Raw genomic sequence first — 19,034 nt, 5'->3', positions numbered from 1 at the left:
ATTACCTAGGGAACTAAAACAGGCAGTGAAGGCAGAAGTGTGGGATTTTACTGGAGAAGATGTAGGGTTAATGAGAAATGTAGATCCAGTCAGGATAACTGTGAAGGAAGGAATAAGTTATCCAAACGTCCCTCAGTACAGATTGACACCGGAGATAATTGAAGGGGTTACTCCAATAATTGAGAAAATGATCAAGCATGGAATTTTAAGAGAGATTATGAGTAGTCCATGTAATTCACCGATAATGGGACTGAAAAAGCCTAATGGGAAATTCAGGATAGTGCAAGATTTGAGAAAGGTAAACAAAATTGTGGTATCATGCTGTCCTATTGTGCCAAACCCATCAGTAATTCTGTACCAGATTCCTCATGATGCGGAATGGTATACAGTAATTGATCTATGTCATGCTTTCTTTTCTATCCAATTGCACCATGACAGTCAGCCAATATTTGCATTTCGTTTTGGAGAGCGGATTTTGGCATGGTGCCGAATCCCACAGGGGTATATAGAGAGCCCCTCAATATTCAATCAATTATTGAAGAAATCTTTGGAAAGTCTGCAAATGCCTGAAAGTTCAGTGCTAGTGCAGTATATCGACGACCTTTTGGTGGCGTCAAAAACATGTGAAGCTTGCGAAGTAGACACAATAGCACTACTGAATCATTTGGCAGACGGAGGTTTGAAAGTGTCACCAGCAAAATTACAGTATTGCAAGAAAAAAGTGCAATATTTGGGACACAAAATTGACAAAGGACTGAGAAAAATAACAATAGACAGAATCAGAATAATAAAAGGAATGAGAGCCCCCATGACCCAAAGAGAGGTGAGAATGCTTCTGGGAATGGTGGGGTATTGCCGTGGATTAGTAACTTTTCCCTGATTGCAAAGCCCTTGGTGCGATTAACAAGGAGTGATGTAAAAGATCCCCTTGAATTGAACAAGGAAGAATTGGCAGCATTCAAAAAATTAAAAGAGGGATTGTGTGAAGCACCAGCACTGGGCATGCCTGACTATGAGAAAGAGTTTGAGTTGTATTGCAGTGAGAGAAATGGATGTGCACTCTCTGTGTTGATCCAGAAGCATGGAAGATTGAGGAGACCAATTGCATATTTTTCCTCAATGCTTGACCCAGTGGCTGCAACATGGGTGTCTGAAAGCAGTGGCTGCAACATGTCGAAGTTTGGAGCAGAGTGAAGGTATTGTGATGGGGTATCCATTGAAAGTGTTTGTACCTCATGATGTGGCGATTCTTTTAACAAGGAGTCGTACACAGTATATGACACATAGTCGGCTGACTAAGTATGAGAAGGTCATATTGGGTGCAACGAATGTGAGCCTTGCGAGATGTGTGAACGTGAATCCTGCAACGTTGTTACCTGATGCTGAGAATGTGGAAGTGAGAGATGAAGCAGATCATGATTGTTTGGATGTGCTTGTGTATTGCACAAAGCCACAACCAGATATAAAAGATGTACCTTTACAAGAAAGTGATTTTGTATTGTTTGTTGATGGGTCATGTTTGAGAACAGATGAGAGAGTGCTAAGCGCAACATATGCAGTATGCACGGTTGCAGCAGTGATGGAAGCATCTTATTTGAAAGGAGTGAGGTCAGCCCAAGTAGCTGAACTCGTTGCTTTGACCAAAGCATGTAAAATTGGGAAAAGTGTGAGAGTGACTGTGATAACTGACAGCCAGTATGGCTTCAGGGTCATCCATGATTTCGGCCAGCTTTGGCTGCAAAGAGGTTTTCCTTACCTCAAGTGGAACCACTATAAAGAATGCAGAAGTGGTTGGAAAATCGATTGAGGCGATACAGCTGCCTAAACAATTGGCTGTGGTAAAATGTGCTGCCCATAGTCAAGGAAGTGATTACATCACTACTGGGAATAGGTATGCTAATGACATGGCACAGTATTGTGCACAGAACCAGAATTCAGTCAATCGGGCCAAGGAGAGAGAAATGTCTTCTTGCTCAGTAATGTTTACTAACACAGTAGGAACCTAGGAAGAAGTGAGAAAATTGCAGGAAGAGTCAGGAGATGAGGAAATGAAACAATGGATAAAAGCAGGGTGTGCACCAAGAGAGAAGGACCATGTGTGGGTCTATCGAGATGGAAGACCAGTAATGCCTGATAGCATGATGTCTACCATGGCACGGATGTATCATGGCCAGGGACACATAGGGAGAGACGGCATGATAAGGTATTTTAAGCAGACCTGGTACAATCCAAAATTCAGACTTGTAGCAGAAAGCCTGTGTCAGAGATGCCTGATATGTCAACAATACAATCCTGGGAGAAAGACAGTGGTGAGTCTAGGAACCATAGGCCGGGAAGGTGGACCTTTTACCAGAATGCAGGTTGACTTCATTGAAATGCCTCCGTGTAACAGACTGAGGTATGTTCTGGTTGTGGTTTGCCTGTTCTCCAGGTGGGTGGAAGCATTCCCAACAAGAAGAAATGATGGGATGACAGTGGCAAAGCTACGTTTGAGAGAATTCATCCCTAGGTTTGGGTTTCCAGTGACTCTTGAATCAGACAGAGGAGGACATTTTCATAACGAGATTGTAAAATTGATTAGTGAAGCATTGAATGTACAGAAACTACATTGTGACTACCGGCCAGAGGCTTCTGGTGTGGTTGAACAGATGAATGGTACAATCAAAAAAAGGAATTGGAAAAATGTGTTTAGCCACTGGTATGAAATGGCCTGATGTCTTGCCTCTTGTTTTAATGACCATTAGAGCAACACCAGACAGATCCACAAGGGTAAGTCCTCATGAAATAATCCTGGGACGAGCGATGAGGCATGTTTATATTCCAGTCAACAAGCTGATGACAATAACTGATGACATGGTGTTGGAATACTGTAAAGGCCTGGCTGACGCAGTTCATTCTGTGTTTCATCAGGTTGGAGCGGATGCCACCACCCTTGAAAGGAAGCCAGCCCCTGATCTGAGCCCAGGAGACTGGGTAAGGATAAAACTCCACAGAAGAAGAAATTGTTTGGTTCCAAGGTGGGGAAAACCAAGACAAGTCATTCTGACCACAACAACAGCTGTGAAGTGTGCTGGAGTGAAAAACGGGATCCATGCCAGCCATACTTTGAGGATACCAAATCCAGTTGACAGCAAAGGAAAAGAGTACTGTGACGAATCAGAGTCAAGTACTGAATCAGATAACGAAGAGCCAAGAACACAAGAAAATCCTGAAAGGGGGGAAAAGGAACCTGATCAAATATTAGTCCCCAGAAGTATCTCTCTGAGAAGACGATTGCAGATTTCTGATATCAATTCAGATTCTGAAGACGAACAGGGAAGACAAGGTCCCAGAAAAGAACGCGGAAGGGAAAAGGGAAAAGGGAAAAGACAACCAAGAAGCAGTGAAAGAAATTCGAGAAAAGGAAGTTCCAGATGAAAGACTAAGAGAAATTCCACCCGAAATAAAAGATCAAAGTGAAACAGGGACAGATACAGAGAGAGAGGGGGAGAATGTGGAAGAACCCCTAGGAGGCGTAGGGAACTGCAACATTCAGCTAGGTGAAGGGACGAGTAGCCAGCAGGAAGATTGCGTGTCGGAGACCCGAGGAGGGACAGAAGTAGGGAAACAGTGGTGGAAAAAGAAGTTGTCGAAAAGAAAAAGCAAGTTGAGACAGAATCTGAAGAGAGTGAAAATGAGATACCAGAAGGACGAGTTCTAAGGAAAAGAGCTTGGAAAGAGGAAAAGAACAATAAAGAAAGTAAACAGAAAAGAGTCAAAAAGAACGAAGTGTGGTCAAACAAAATAAAGAGATTGAGATATCGGCTGACAAGAGTAAAATCACCATGAGAAGATCAGGTGAATAAAGTGACTAGCCAAGACAAATCAAAAGAAGAAGAGACTAATCAAGAAGAGGGAAAAAGAACAAGGAAACCCAACCAGAAGTATAAGTCACCAGAATAGACGTACGTGGCACTGCCTGAAATGGAGGAAGAGGCAGATAGTCAAGGAAATCCAGAGGAATCCTGAGAGTTATCTTATCCGACATTGGAGAAGAAGAAACGGAAAATCAGGAAATTCTGTATTTGGATGCACTGAAAGAAGTGAAAAATGATGAAATGCCAAACTGAGAAAATCTAGAAAACTATTGATGAAGAAGTAACAATTGAATCAAGCGATAGATACTGGTAGAATTAAGAGGTGCCATAGAGGCCTAAGATTAGAGAACTAGCTGCGAAATAAAAGAGGCTAAGTCAAAAGACACAGTCCAAATTAACAAGATGGCTAACATAGATAGTAGCAAAGGTAGATGTACATTCATGAAGAGATGGTGTAAAATGTGTTGTTGTTGGCCAGGATTATTAATGCTTCTATGGAGTATACTTGCTCTGCTGGTTTCTTTTAAGGTCACAATAAATACACTAGAAGGACACACTGAGAACATTACTAACATAAAGAAGATTCCAAAGGTAGCTCCGACTAGAATAGATAATCATTATTTACATAAGGATAGGTCTATTAATGATTTTTCAAATAATGTGTTTTCAAAGTTATTGTATGAATATGTAAAGACTATGGACGTAAGGGATTGCTACGTATGTATGCAGTTACCTGCTTCTGTGTCAGAGGGAGTGACATATCATCACCTTCCAGCAACATATGGAATAGCATGTAGTGTGATAGCAAGCTTATTTTATGAAACAGCTAAATTAGAATATTATTTTTCAGATGTAGATAACATATTTGCGCAAGTACCTGCTAATAACAAATTAAACAAAGTAAGACCAGCTAAGGTATTAGGTGAATTTTTCTTAGTGACTAAGGAGCTAACATTAGAGTATATATTTAAAAACAATTTGACATGCAGTTTGAAGAGTGAAGAGAAGACATTCCTAGACATGGTCTAGGAAAGGAGATTGAAAATGAAAAGAAAGGGATCTGAAGGAAAAGGGGAGAAAACAGTCTGGGATGTAGAAATGGAAAAACATATGAAGGGAGAATCTAATCCAACTTTGGCTCTAGATTGGCCTCAGAAAGGGAAACTGTGTATAAGAAGAAATCAAACAGCGTATGATAATCATTTTGTAGGGAATAGTGAGTGCCATGATACATACCGAATCATAGGTGGATGGGGATTTAAAGGTGGAAGAGATCCAGTATTTCCTGGAATATATTTTATCTGTGGGAACAGGGCATATTATCGTTTGCCAGACCATTGGTATGGCACATGTTACGTAGGCCTGGTCTTTCCAAAAATCTTTCACATGGACAGAGATAAAGATGGTGTACATAGGTTAGGTAATCAATTAACACGTAATAAAAGAGACTCTTCGGCAGAAATTGTAGGTGACATTTTTGGAGCATTGATACCAGCAGTGGAAATATCTCTGAATGCGAATAATATTAGAAGATTATCAACAGTAGTGGATCGCTTGTCAATAAGCACCGCTGGAGGATTTTTATTAGTCAATACCGAAATGGTTGCCATGCGTGCTATGGTAATGCAAAATTGACTTGCCCTTGATATCTTATTGGCAAAAGAGGGTGGAGTCTGTGGAATGCTGAAAGTTCCACATTATTGCCCTTACATTCCAGACGAAAGCAAAGATTTGAAGGTTTACATTAAAAATAGTACTGAATTGCATGACGAAATTGTACCACTGGAGGTTGAAGGTGTTTGGGAAAAGATTGGGAAGAAAATTGCTGCTATTAAAAATTTCCTAGTGAAAATAGGTAGTACAGTTATAGGTAAAATATTATGCCCATTAACTTGTGTGTTTTTCGTCTTACTAATATTAAGATTAGGATGTATGTGTTGTGAAAACAAGAAAACGAAGAATACAATAAAAAGAGAAAAACTAAAAAGAAAGAAGGATCCAGATGGAGACTTAACAGAGATTACTTTAGAAGAGTGGAAAGAAAGTTTGTATAAAAAGGCAAAAAGAGATGACGAAGAAACTGAACTATAATTAAGAGCAAGAATACATTGCAATTTTCCGTAAAAAGGGAGAATCAATTTAGTGTTGTAGTGGTGATAAAATCACCAAAGGGGGGATTGCTGGAGTGGGGTTTTCTTATAAAATCGTATACCCTCTCCATTTTGCATGTTTAGATTAATTAATTAATAGTAATTATACTAATGGTTTGCTGTGTGAATTGATCAACATTACTAATATGAGAAATACACGTGGGAATTGCAGTGGCATGGCCTAACTAATGACGTAAACTAAATTTGTATGCATATTAATAATATATATTCAGAAATTGCATGATTGTGTGTTGTTTTCGTGATGTATCTGTGATTTGTGCTTTATTAATGTGAATATAACACGCATTAAGTGTTGCTTCTGCTAGATAAATACATACACATATGGGTATTAGTAAGAGGATAACAGATTATTAGTCATTTCTATGTATTAATTACATTTTTGTGTTTCTTTGCTTAAGTTGACCATTTGGTGGCCACAAAATGTCCGACCTCCCTGTTAGACGAGAACAACTCCATTATGAGCATCTCTGGGTGAAGAGTGCATGCGTCGCCATCAGCTGCCGCGACCTTTACACGACCCCGACTCAACTGTGACAACCAAGGCTATTTCCCGGGCTTTCGGCCAGCTGCTCTGAAAGAAACAATGAAAAGATACTATTGCGTGGATTGGAACTATATCTAAAGACACATTATATGTATGGGAAAGAAGTCGAACTTTCCCCGACGGACCAATCAAACTTGTCCAAAATATCAATCGTTACACTTTGGAATGTAAATTTACTATAAAAATGGTAGACTAGAGAGGTTAGGGTTTATTATTATTCTGAGAGATTTCGGTCAAGACCCTTCAGAAAATTTGCGATTTCCTGACGTTATGCTGACGGAGAGGACGGTGACACTGCAGGACTGCTGTTTTCCAAAGACTCTGACAGCATGAACTGATGACCAAGATTTTGGCTTAGAGGGCGACTTTTAGCCAGAATAGGTAAATATGATGATCTATTTTGTTTGATTAATACCCAGAGAATCGAATTTCAATTATTTAGATAAAATTCAATATTCATTACAAGAACTGCGTTGGGTCGTTATTATTTGAGAAAATGTATTTATATAAATGATGTTAAAGATTTAGTTATCACTTGAACCTGCAGCTAGTAGATCCATGGCCTATACATGGGAGGAGTACTAAAGGTGAAGTTTAGATCTTTATGAATAGGTTTATGTGAGTACTCTCTTCCATTACAGCAAGTGGAACAATCACCTCTTTGAAACAGGTTATTTGATGGGTGTATGTTGGTGTTATGGGCCCCACCAGCATATGTAGTGTGATCCATGATCTGTGACGAAGGGAGGGATTTTGCATTCTGCGGTGCAACAGTGTAATCGTGTGGTATGAAATGTAGGTTAATTTTGATCATGTCACTCTCTCCATGTTTTGAGGTGAGAGACTGGTCTTTCTCACGGTGACGTCTGTGCCAGCTGCATTGGCACTTTTTCACATACCAATACACCAATGAGTTTTGATCCACATTACCTCCTCTTACATCATCCAGATAGTCCTGGAACATCTTAGAATTGGTCATTGGTGCTGCCACTTGCTCGACATCTTTTGAATTTGCCTCTGCACTGGACTTAAGACCTACAAATGAAACAGCCCCAATTCAGAGGTTTTGGCTGAGTGTTATATCCCTGTTGTTGTTTTGCCACCTGTGTTATTTTCTGGTGTTGGTTTCTGTAAGTTGAAGGCAGCACCCCAGAACGTCTGCGCAAGTGTGGAACTCTCATTTCCAGCATTTTTCTTCCAGGTCTATGGCTCACTTTCAGCCCTTATTCTTAACTGATCCTGTAGCAGATGCAACAATTGGATAGCTTGGCCCATCATACTGTCTTCCTTGCTGACTTCCTGTGTGAAAAACTCAATAAGAAGAAGCATCTCGTTCAGGCATTTGAGTGGGACCCATTTGTCCATTATAATGAACATGTTTTTCACAATTGTATCCCCTCCTCTTTGAATGACATACTCATTGATCAATTGCACTTCTCAAACAGACATTCCAACATGGAATAGGTTGAGTTCCAATGTGTTGGCACCTCCTGTATGAAGGCTTAACTTTCACACTGAATGATCTTCAACTGCTTCTGGGCTTTAAAAAAATGCCTGAAATGAGTACAGATTCTTCTGCAGGTGGTCAGTAAGTTGCTGAATATGTCTTATTTTTTTACAACGCCCCGCACAATGAGGTTGATTCAATGCGCCAAACACAGGACCTTGAAATATTTACAATGGCCTTAACTATATTACTGCCATTGTCTGTGGCAACATATCCAAATCTGAGACCTCTGGGTCACAGCCATTCAAACATCTTGCTGTTAAAAGGCTTCCGAAATGTTTGCAACAATAAGGGATTTCTCCATGGCGAACACGGCTACTGTTGTATGCCGCTGACCGCCCTTAGAAATACCTTCAGCACCTAGAGATACCTGTTGCCTAACTCCCACAATTGAGATCCATTGTGCAGGAGTACCCATGTAATCAGTGGCTTGACAACTATTTCACATGTCCATCATCATGTGTATAGGGTGAACAGCACTCTGCTGCAAAGCTTGTCCAAACAATTGTAGCACATCTTGATGGTTCACTGGAACACAGCTTTGGCAAAATAAGTCTGGCTGGGAGTCTTCCTTTTCGGGCAGATGGAGGGAGGCCAGCACTAATATTGTATCCAGCTTCCCATTGTACAAACGTGTTGTTGGCTGGTTGCGTTCGTAGGGTCCTGTTAGACCTGGCATCATTGGTGTGGTTTACCATGAGTTTTTGCCTCTTCCTCCTGTATTTTTGATGCTGTGCTGGATTTTGTTTTTGCTGTTGTAGATGCTTTGGGCACTTTGCCACTGCTGAGCAGTGTCAAAGTGCAAGTGCTCCATGTGTAAATTGTTATTATGATTGGTTCTCCCTGAATGGCATACTTGATGTACTAGTAGGTCCCTAGTAAAGTGCACTAAGTGTGCCAGGGCTGGTAAACCAAATGCTATCAGTGGGCCTGCAGCACTGATTGTGTCACCCACATGAGAAGCCCTATGAAGATGTCTCAGGCCTGCCACTGCAGTACCTGTGCGAGGTTTGTTAACTGCCATGTCTACCTGGCAAGTGCACCAACTTGCCAAGCCCAAACCTTCCCTTTTCTCACATATTAGTCATCCCTAATGTATGCCCAAGGTACCCCTGTGGGCGAGGTGCAGTGTATGTGAAAGGTAGGATATGCCCTGGTGTATATGGAATGTACTGATAGTGAACTACTGCCAATATTCCTTTTTCATTATTACAAGGCTACCTGTTCCCATAGAATACAATGGGGAGTTGGCTTATAACATCTTATGCTCACAACTACCATGGGACCAAGGTAGGAAAATAAAGTTTAGTATGCCTGGACTAAAAATGTTAAAATGCACCTTTTAGTGATGGTGATTTTCACATTCTGTGTTTAAAAATAACACTTTTAGAAAGTAGGTATTTTCTTGCTTAGCCATCCAGTGTGCCTCTGCTAGTGTGTTGACAGTCTGGCTTTGGAGTGACAGAGGCTGGAGATTTGCAGTGGCTCCAGAGAGTCTGGATGAGTCATGGCTGGGCTGGATATACCTGGGCTGCATTTAGAGTAGAGGAAGATTTCCTTTCACCTGCATAGGCCTGGTCTGCCCTCCACAATGCTGCATCCACCTCTTACCAGCAAGCTGCACCAGAGAGCACAGAACTGGTTTTGACTGAGCACAGGGCTTTGCTGCCACCAAAGAACAAAGGATTCTGTAGTACAAATATTGGGTCCAAGACCCTAGAACTTTAGATTATTCCTGGAATTCAAGAGGACCCTTTGACAAGGAGAAAAGCTGGAGAGATTGAGGATAAGTACTGCCCCTTTGCTATGTGCTGTATGGGGTTGGCCTACAGTTGCTGCCTCTGCCAATGAAAGGATAAGGACTGTGCTGTGTGCTGTGTCCCCTGCTTGAAGGAGATCTCCAGGGGCTGTGTGTGCTGGCCTCCTTTTCTGAAGTGTCAGGGACACAGACTTCACCCCCAGCTCCCCTGAACTCTGCTGCTGTGAATTCCGACCTGCCAAGAGGTGCCTGTGCCATTTTTGGACCTCTGGAGGTTGTTGCTGCTGTTTGGGAGCTGGAAGAAAGAGGAAACTTGAAGAACTGTAAAAATCTATGCATCTCTCTAATTGAGGCTGTTTTTCAATGCATTTCCACTGCACGAGAAGAATTTCCACACCTCGATGTGCCGCTGAAAAAACCAACACCGCTGCAAGAATCGATGCATCAAGGAATTGCACCTGGATAATACCGACGCCACTGCATCTATGACTGACGCATCCCTGGTTTCCACGCATCGCACCTGTCCAGCAAGTTTTACCGACGCATCACTTATGAACTGAAACTGACACAAAGAATCGACGCATCACTCCCTATACAGACCGGATTCAACACAATCCCTCCTCTGCGTACAGCGGGACTGTCGCATTGCCTTCCCGAGGTCTCAGCAGTTGACGCATCTTTTTGTTTCCGACTCTTTGGCCTTGTGAATTTTGACGCAACTACAGGTACTTTGTGTAAAAAGTCATGCATCCTTAGTTTTCTATGGCACAAGTTCTTGAACCCTTTTGAAAGTCTTATTTTTAACTGTGCATGTTGAATTTTTGTTGGTTTGGTCTTGTTACGTTTAGATTATGATTTTTTTATTTTTCTAAACTGGTGTGGTGTCCATAGTGTGTGTTTTTATTGTGTTAATGTGAGTGTTGGCACAAATACTTTACACATAGCCTTTGGGATAAGCCTGTCTGCTTGTACTAAGCTACCAAGGGGGTGAGCAGGGGTTATCTAACGTGTGTATCCCCCTTACCCTGACTAGAAGCAAGTGTCCCTATTTGGACAAAGGGACCTACCTCTGCCAACTAGAGACCCCTATTTCTAACAGGCTTCTTCTGCCTTAACAGGCCCGTAATAGCCGGGATTTTTTTCTTTTGTGGTGCCACTGACGCAGGCAACTTCAGAAGAGAACCAGGAGGCGGTAGACTTAATGTGCATCTTGGTGCAATCACTGTATGCTGTTGCTCTGGTGTCTCCATCTGCCCCTTGTGACATTGCGAGGTTGCCGAGGTGCATGATACTGGTGCAGTGCTGGGGTCAGGGCTGTCTTGCATAAGGAACATTTCACCATCACCTTCCTCTTCAGATTCAACTCCCACCGTGATTAGGAGTTGATTCCCCTCTATCACCACCACCACCACCACACCTACCTTTTTCTAAGGTGCGCCTTCGATTGCATGGTGTTTTTTCATATGGGTCATAGTGTGAATTAGGCTTCTCTCGCTAAGCACTCACATGGCAAATGGAGCATATCACAATGTTTTCCTCCTGCTTGCTTATCGTAAAAAAGTCTCACACTAGGGAGGTGAACTTTTTCCGTTTGCCACTGGTGCCTCTGGTGCGGATGCCCTTAAAATTTTAGGCAGGTGTGTTGATGATTAGCTCTCTGCAGTACATACTTCTACTGGGCTAGTGATGGATGCAGGTCTCAGCGGAGGCTTTAAAAATATAGAAGCTGGTGCCACATCCCTTGGAGCAGTTTGAAAAATAGGAGGGGTAATGTTGGTCACCTGTGGGACAGCTTCCAAAATGACTGGTTCATTATCACCCTCACCCATTTCCATAATTGTAAGGCTTTCAGGAACATTCCTTTTTCTGAGTTTTTCCTGGTGTGTTCAGATCATTAGAAGAGGGGCTTGGAGAAGATGGTGAAGTGCTGTTCCATTTTGTTGCTGGAGATTTGGAAACCAATGGTTCTAAAACAGGAGGTTCTTCTTGCCCAGCAGGAAGCTCAAAATCCTGTGCTGCTCCTACTTCAGGAAGATCTACTATTATTGGCTAGGGCTGTTGTCCACTGTGCTCAGTTTCCTGCAAAGATTGGCTACTACTTTGCAAAAGAGAGAAGTCCAATTCAATGTCACTGCTCACCGGCGTCGCCAGAATTACAGTGGTTGCCTCAGTGAGAGATATGGTCTTGGGCTTAGGTTGTGGTGGTGCCATTGATGTGGGGTTGCTTCTCCGAGCTTGCTCCACAGAGGTCAGTCCGGCTGGCATAAGTTTGCCGATAAAGGTTCTGGCTGGCACGCCAGTGGTGGAAAACTGCTTCTTCTCCCTGATCACTTTCTTGGATGCATATTTCTTAAGGACATCTTGAAGCTGTCAGTTGGCAGGGGCAGTTCACTGCACAAGCGGATGTGATACGAGGACTCGTGTCATTTCCCTACTCTGGGTGATGTCTCTTGTGCACTTGAAAGAAAACAAGCAATGAAAACAGTTAATGAAACTGTGGTAAATAATTTTCATTACCGGGACTTAATTTGATACGGAAACATAATAAATATAGCTCAGTAAAATGAGAGGCAGAATCCGTGGTATCAGAGGTTCGGAATGGGCTTTATTCCAATGAACGATTATAATCGGTTGCTCCAAGTTCCATCACCACGGAGGTTCAGGAAGTGAAGTACATACTTTATTGACAAGAAATGACTTTTATAGTACATACATTACAATGAAGCGAATGCAGTAGGCGTAACAATTGATAAGGAAAATGACGATTCATATGCGTAACCGAAAATGGGTGTAATAAGGAGTAAAAAGGAACATAATTGGTTATGATGTCATATATAGGTGGATCTATAAGATAATACTTGGCATAGATGCGCGCGCAGCAGCATGACGTGTGATTGACGTGCAACTAGGGGGTGAAGGGGACTTGACATTTAGCTCTACATGTGGAGACGAAAGTCTGGGGGGTCAAGTCAACCTAATCCCAAATCATATCTAACATCCTATGTTTAAAGAACTATGTTATCCACAAAAGAAGGACTCTCGGACAGAATCTATTCTATACTGACCGTGCGTGCGTGTACAAGCGTCTAAGTGTCTACACTAAATGCGAGGGGGTAGGAATATTCCATGGTAACAGGACTGTGAATTACTTGCATAAAGACAGAGAAGCCGAGCCCTTTGCTCGGTAGCTGGAAGAATGTTTACTTAAACTACTAGGCAGGAATGCATTGGCTGAGGGGGAAGCAGATAACTCGAAGGTGAAATACAGTTCTTGGCAGAGAATAGGCTGATGTCAGGCTTCGTGAGCCGCGCAGAGAATGAGACAAAGTTCATGGTCACAGATGCAGGCTCAGACTGGAGTTTTCAGAGGCAGAAGGCAAGAAGAGTTTGATGACAGAATCAGGGCCTACTTGCCTGGACTGTAAAATGGCATAGGTAAATCATATAAAGCCGGTGGCCTTTCATACTTAGGAATGGAATATCTGGCCTATTCATGGCGGATCTGGCAGAGGACATGTTGATGGTGGACGCACATGTGTTTGCGTCTTCATAACTGGAACTGGAGGGAACATACATGTACTTGTGATTCATACATGGAACCGTTGGGGTCCAAGATAGGGGACATAACTGACCAGAAAAATCCATATTTCCACATTCCCTCCTTGTCCCCTACTTGCCCGTTAAGAGATATCAATCTTCATCAATCCATTGATCTGTTCATATAACATCATTTGTTCTTCTTTCTTCTTCCGTGACGAATGAGATCTTGGTGGTGGAATACACGATGTGGCACACAGACCACAGATCGCTGGTCCACATTGTAGACATAGACAGCAACTGAATAGTATGAGAAGGCCAATACCTAGGAAAGATAGGACCTTCCATCCAAGGGTAGATATTATACTCCAAAACCAACCGGACCAAGTCCAGGTGCCTGGGTTCTGGTGTATCTGGCTTACAATCTTATGAAGGCGAGTTATAGCTTTATATACAGATGGCGAATTTTCTGGTATGAATACGCAGCAGCTTGATCCGATGACCCTACAAGCTCCGCCCCTATCAGCCAGGATGACGTCAAGGACAAGACGATTTTGAAGCACAACAATCCGCATAGCAGACTGTTCTTCTGTTAAATTGCCTAAGGCGGAAATAGTTTCATTCACTACCGCTTCAAGGGTTCTAGTTAATCTACGTATCAGTTTACTATTAGTAACAGTACCTATATAGGGAAAGATGCCTTTATTGAAATCTGTGTATTTTTCCCATGCTGTTTCAGTGTAATCGACAATTGGGAGATCTCTCCGCTCTCTGTTGTGTACTAAATGAATATTTCTATAATAATCAGGAGGAGCTAGGAAAACAGGTGGCAAAAGGAATGCAATGTAGCAGGTACCATCCCAATCTAGGGGTAGACGCATATATGCAGTCTGACCACATATAAAGTAGGAGTGGCGATAAGCTCTAAATGAGGATTTGCCTTGATCACTGAATTCTACTATAGTAGTGCATTTACTATGGCCCATATGTATGGAACCAACTTTTCTTACACACAATTCACCTTTCGCTGGGAATACTGACATGGTTGGTAAAACTAGTTCAACTTCGGATTCGGCATTTAGAACCATGAGATTAGGAGTAAAGTTACCTAATCCATATACTTCATTTTCTAGATCAGTTCCTGTTCCTTTGGGGCGACCCTCCTTGTCAGGGTAACAGACTTTGAATAAAACTAGGTTCAGATTTCCCCACACCCACTGGTCTTGGTAAACGGCTGTATCTGAGTCTATGGAATTGATTAAACTAAACCATGCTCCACAGGAGCCATTATGTGTAAACGGATGTGGAAAGAAAGGCAGGACTCCTTCATAATTCTGATAGGGAGGGAGCCGGCCACACACCCAACAATTAGTTGCATTACTAGTCTGATGGGAATGATGTAACATACTAATGAAAGTGTTATTGCGCAGCGCAAGTCTATAAGACAATTCATGTGGCGGTAGGTCACTAAAAGAATGTTCAGCAGTAACATTGTAAACATTTCTGGCAATAGGGTAATATATGTGCAACAATATACTTGCAGTAATTATTAAAAGACTTAAGAAAAACAAGATTAATAATGTCACTATGCAATGGCTACGCAGTGATTTACAATACGCCTGTCGTTTCATCATTTTTCGCGACTGTCCATGATTCAGGTCTAGGCGATACATGTCGGAGACAGATTCAACCGCTTCACCTAGGAGAGGACTTAAACAATCAAATCGTCCGACGGCCTAGGCCTTAATTTTAGTTTATAAAGTTCCTTACTGTCGGCCTCAGCCAGAGGTAGTTTTGAGTCAATTGGTGAGGACACACGAGGTGGGCTGTTTACATCTGAAGGAAGTCCATGAAATTTCTTGATATGACTTGAATGAATCCATCCTTTCCTGCCTTCAATCTTCACGGCTGTCCTTGTGGTCAGCAAGACCAACTTGGGTGTCTTCCACCTGGGCTCCAGCTGAGTCTTTCGGTCGAAATTCCTCACAAGGACGAGGTCCCCCGGAATTACGTCATGGGGTTTCACCTCAGTATTGTCGGGAAAGGCTGCAGCTACCTGTGAACGACAAGATTGTAGTGCAGACATCAAGGAAGCCAAGTAATCTGTCAGCATATTACAGTCAATATCAGTTATTTTGCGTGGTATAGGCGTCCCCCACATATTTGGTGGTCTGCCGAAGATCACCTCATACGGGGATAGCCCTGTTCGAGAGTGTGCTACCATTCTTGTGAAAAAGAGTGCAACTGGTAGTGCTACTACCCAGTCGACACCTTTCTCCCTGCATATTTTGGACAATCTAATTTTCAGGGTCTGATTATGTCTTTCTACGAGACCTGCTGCTTCGGGGTGTCGGACACAGTGGAATTTCCACTGATAACCTAACAGAAGTGAAACATGTTTCATTAATTCGGATGAGAACGGCTGGCCGTTATCTGAGTGAACAACACGTGGTAAACCGTATCGTGGGAAGAATTCTCGAACTAACTGTTTGGCAGTAGTCGGGGCAGTGTAATGTGAAACCGGGTATGCCTCCGTCCAGCGGGACAGAGCGCAGACAACTACGAGAACATATTTGAATCCTCGACATCGTTCCATCTGGATATAATCCATCTGGAGGACTTCAAAAGGGTGATTAGGAGGATGAAATCCACCCTGTTCTACGGGAACGCTTTTTCCTGGGTTGAACTGGCAACAGATCATACAGGTACGGACCTTTTGTTTGGCTGCTGCTCGTAAATGTTTATTGAACCAAATGTGTTGAATGCTGTCTAGCATAGCTTTTTTTCCTAGATGTGCTGGACTATGTATAGTGTTAACTATAACTTGGACCATTGAATCAGGAAGGAACCACACAGACTTTTCCTTCATCATCCATCCTTGGTCCGTTTGGATCCCTCCTAATTCAGTCCATTTCTTTATTTCGTCTGGTGTAGCATGTGTCTGTATGTCAATTACGTCAAGGGTAGGATCTTTAACTGTCATACAATGTGTCGGCATCGGGACTATTGTCTTTGTCATGTCGGATGTTTGAGTTTGAGCAGTCTGTTTAGCTGTCCTGTCGGCTAGATCATTGCCTTGAGAAATGATATCAGTAACCTTCGTATGAGCCTTACATTTCATAATTGATATTGCAGTAGGTAGATGTATTGCATCTAATAAGGCATGAATGAGGGGTCCGTGCTGAATGTGGGCACCGTGGGAAGTTAAATAACCTCTCTCTCGCCACAGCACGCCGAAGTCATGTACAACTCCGAATGCATAACGTGAATCAGTGTATATATTGACTTTTTTACTTGTGGCTTGAATACAGGCTTGTGTCAGAGCGATGAGCTCTGCGGCTTGGGCTGACAAAGTATTTATATGATTTGTTTCAATGACTTCAGTATCTGTTGTGACTGCGTAAGCAGCCACTAACTCTCCTGTATTTGTTCTCATACATGAACCATCTACATACAATGTCAGGTCTGGGTCTGACAATGGGACATCGGTTAAGTCTTGTCTGGGTTTCGTCGTTATAGTAATAACTTCAATACAGTCATGGGCTAGTGGGTCTGTTCCGGTTACTGGCAAAAGTGTGGCAGGATTCAATGTGTTACAGCGTCTGATTTCTATGTGTGGCTGAAACAATGTAAGTTCGTACCCTGTAAGTCGCGCTATAGTCAAGTGTTGTGTTTGCGTTCTATTTACAAGAACCTCTACTGCATGTGGTACTTGAACTGTCAATGGATGTCCTAACACTATGGCATCGCTTTGTCGTATTGCTAAAGCTGTCGCTGCCACTGATTTCAGACACGCAGGAAGAGCCTGAGCTACTGGATCTAATGTACTAGAAAAATAAGCACATGGTTTGTGTGCTCCTGCTTGTTCCTGTGTGAGTACTGACAAGGCAGTACCTTCGCGTTCTGTAACAAAGAGTGTAAACTGTTTTCTGTAACATGGCGTTGCTAAAACAGGTGCTTGACATAAAGCTTTCTTTAGGCTTTCAAAAGCTTGTGTATGTTCCTGAGTCCAAGGGAGAACAGTCGATGTGGCTGCCTCCTGTGTTGTCAACTGAATGAGTGGTTTTGCTAGAAATGCGTACTGAGGGATCCACTGTCTACAGTATGAAGTGAGGCCTATGAAAGCCCGCACCTCCTTTTGTGTCTTGGGTATTGGCATGTTAGCTATTAACTGAATGCGGTCGGGTGTAAGCTGCCTTCCCTCCTTGGACAGCGAGTGTCCAAGATAAATAACTCGCTGGACACAGAATTGCAGCTTAGAAGGGGACACCTTGTGCCCCTTTTCGGCTAGAAATTGTAAAACTGTCAGTGATGCTTTTTCACATTCCGGTTCACTTCTCGCGGTGATCAACAGATCATCGACGTATTGAAGCAGAGCAGTGTTAACTGGCATGTGGATACTGTCAAGTTCTCGTTTCAGTGCTTGGCTATAGATGCTGGGGCTTTCTGTAAATCCTTGAGGTGCGCGTGAGAATTTAAAGCTACGTCCATTTAAACTAAATCCGAACAAATATTGGCTTTCCGGATCTATTGGGACGCTGAAAAAGGCATTCTTGAGATCGATTACGGTAAAGAATGTCGCTTCGGAATCAATAGCTGTCAGTAATGACGAGATATCTGGGACCACAGGAAATTGTGGCACAATGCATTTGTTTAATTCGCGCAGATCAATAACCAATCGATATACTGGCGGGGCCTTTAGATCTGTTCGTTTAAGAATCGGAATTATCGGTGAATTACATACATTGGAGTCTGTTTCTACAACTACTCCTTGGGCAATGAGCTCGTCAATGATTTGTAGTAAAGCCACTACAGCATCTGGTGGTAACTTGTATTGTCGCATTCGTGGTAGTACCACTCCTGCCTTTAATGTGACTCGATATGGTGTAATATTCATGCAACCAACATCAGTAGGGCCTTGTGCCCATAGATGTGTAGGTAAAGTCTGCAGTCGGGGATCCATGTCTCTAGACACATAATGACCTTTAAAATCACGTAAAAACAACCTTACTCCTTCCGGAGAACAACATATTATGGCTCCTAGAGCTTTCAGTGTTTTTATTCCTAACAGATTTTCTGGACATGATTTAGTAAGCAATAAATCTGTAGTTCGGGTCAAAGGTCCTATCGTAAGTGGAAGAGGCTGTGATACTTCATTAACAATAGGTTTTCCTGAAAAACCAAGGGAAATATTCTGTGAGCCTGAGAGGGGTGCCCCTGGAACTTCACTACGTTTTATGGTTGTTCGACTTGCCCCTGTATCGAGTAAAAATTTTCTGTCTTGGCCTAATAATTCACTATGTACATAAGGTCCTTCTTGATCTACAGGGATCTCGATAAGGGGTAAGTCAACTTCCCTCTCTAGGCTGGTTCATGCGTATCGTTGGTAATCAGGATAGTCGTACTGTGCGGTCTGGTACAGTTGTCGTGTCGTGGTTTGTGTGGCAGCAACAGGCAGCGCTGGTGCAGCTGGCACAAACTGTATAGACTGTTGTGAAGCTGGCATGGACTGTGCATGCTGCGGAGCTCCTTGTTCATTCTGGTCCTGTCTAGGTGGCCGTGATCTTTCTTGTGTTTTACCTATGGCGATATTATGTTTCAAAACTGGACAATCGTGTACGTAATGACCCTGGCATCATTACGTATCAGACGAGCCGCA

This window comes from Triturus cristatus, chromosome 2_2 (genome assembly GCF_964204655.1).
Source record: "Triturus cristatus chromosome 2_2, aTriCri1.1, whole genome shotgun sequence".
Taxonomy (NCBI): Eukaryota; Metazoa; Chordata; class Amphibia; order Caudata; family Salamandridae; genus Triturus; species Triturus cristatus.
This window is presented reverse-complemented; position numbering follows the sequence as displayed.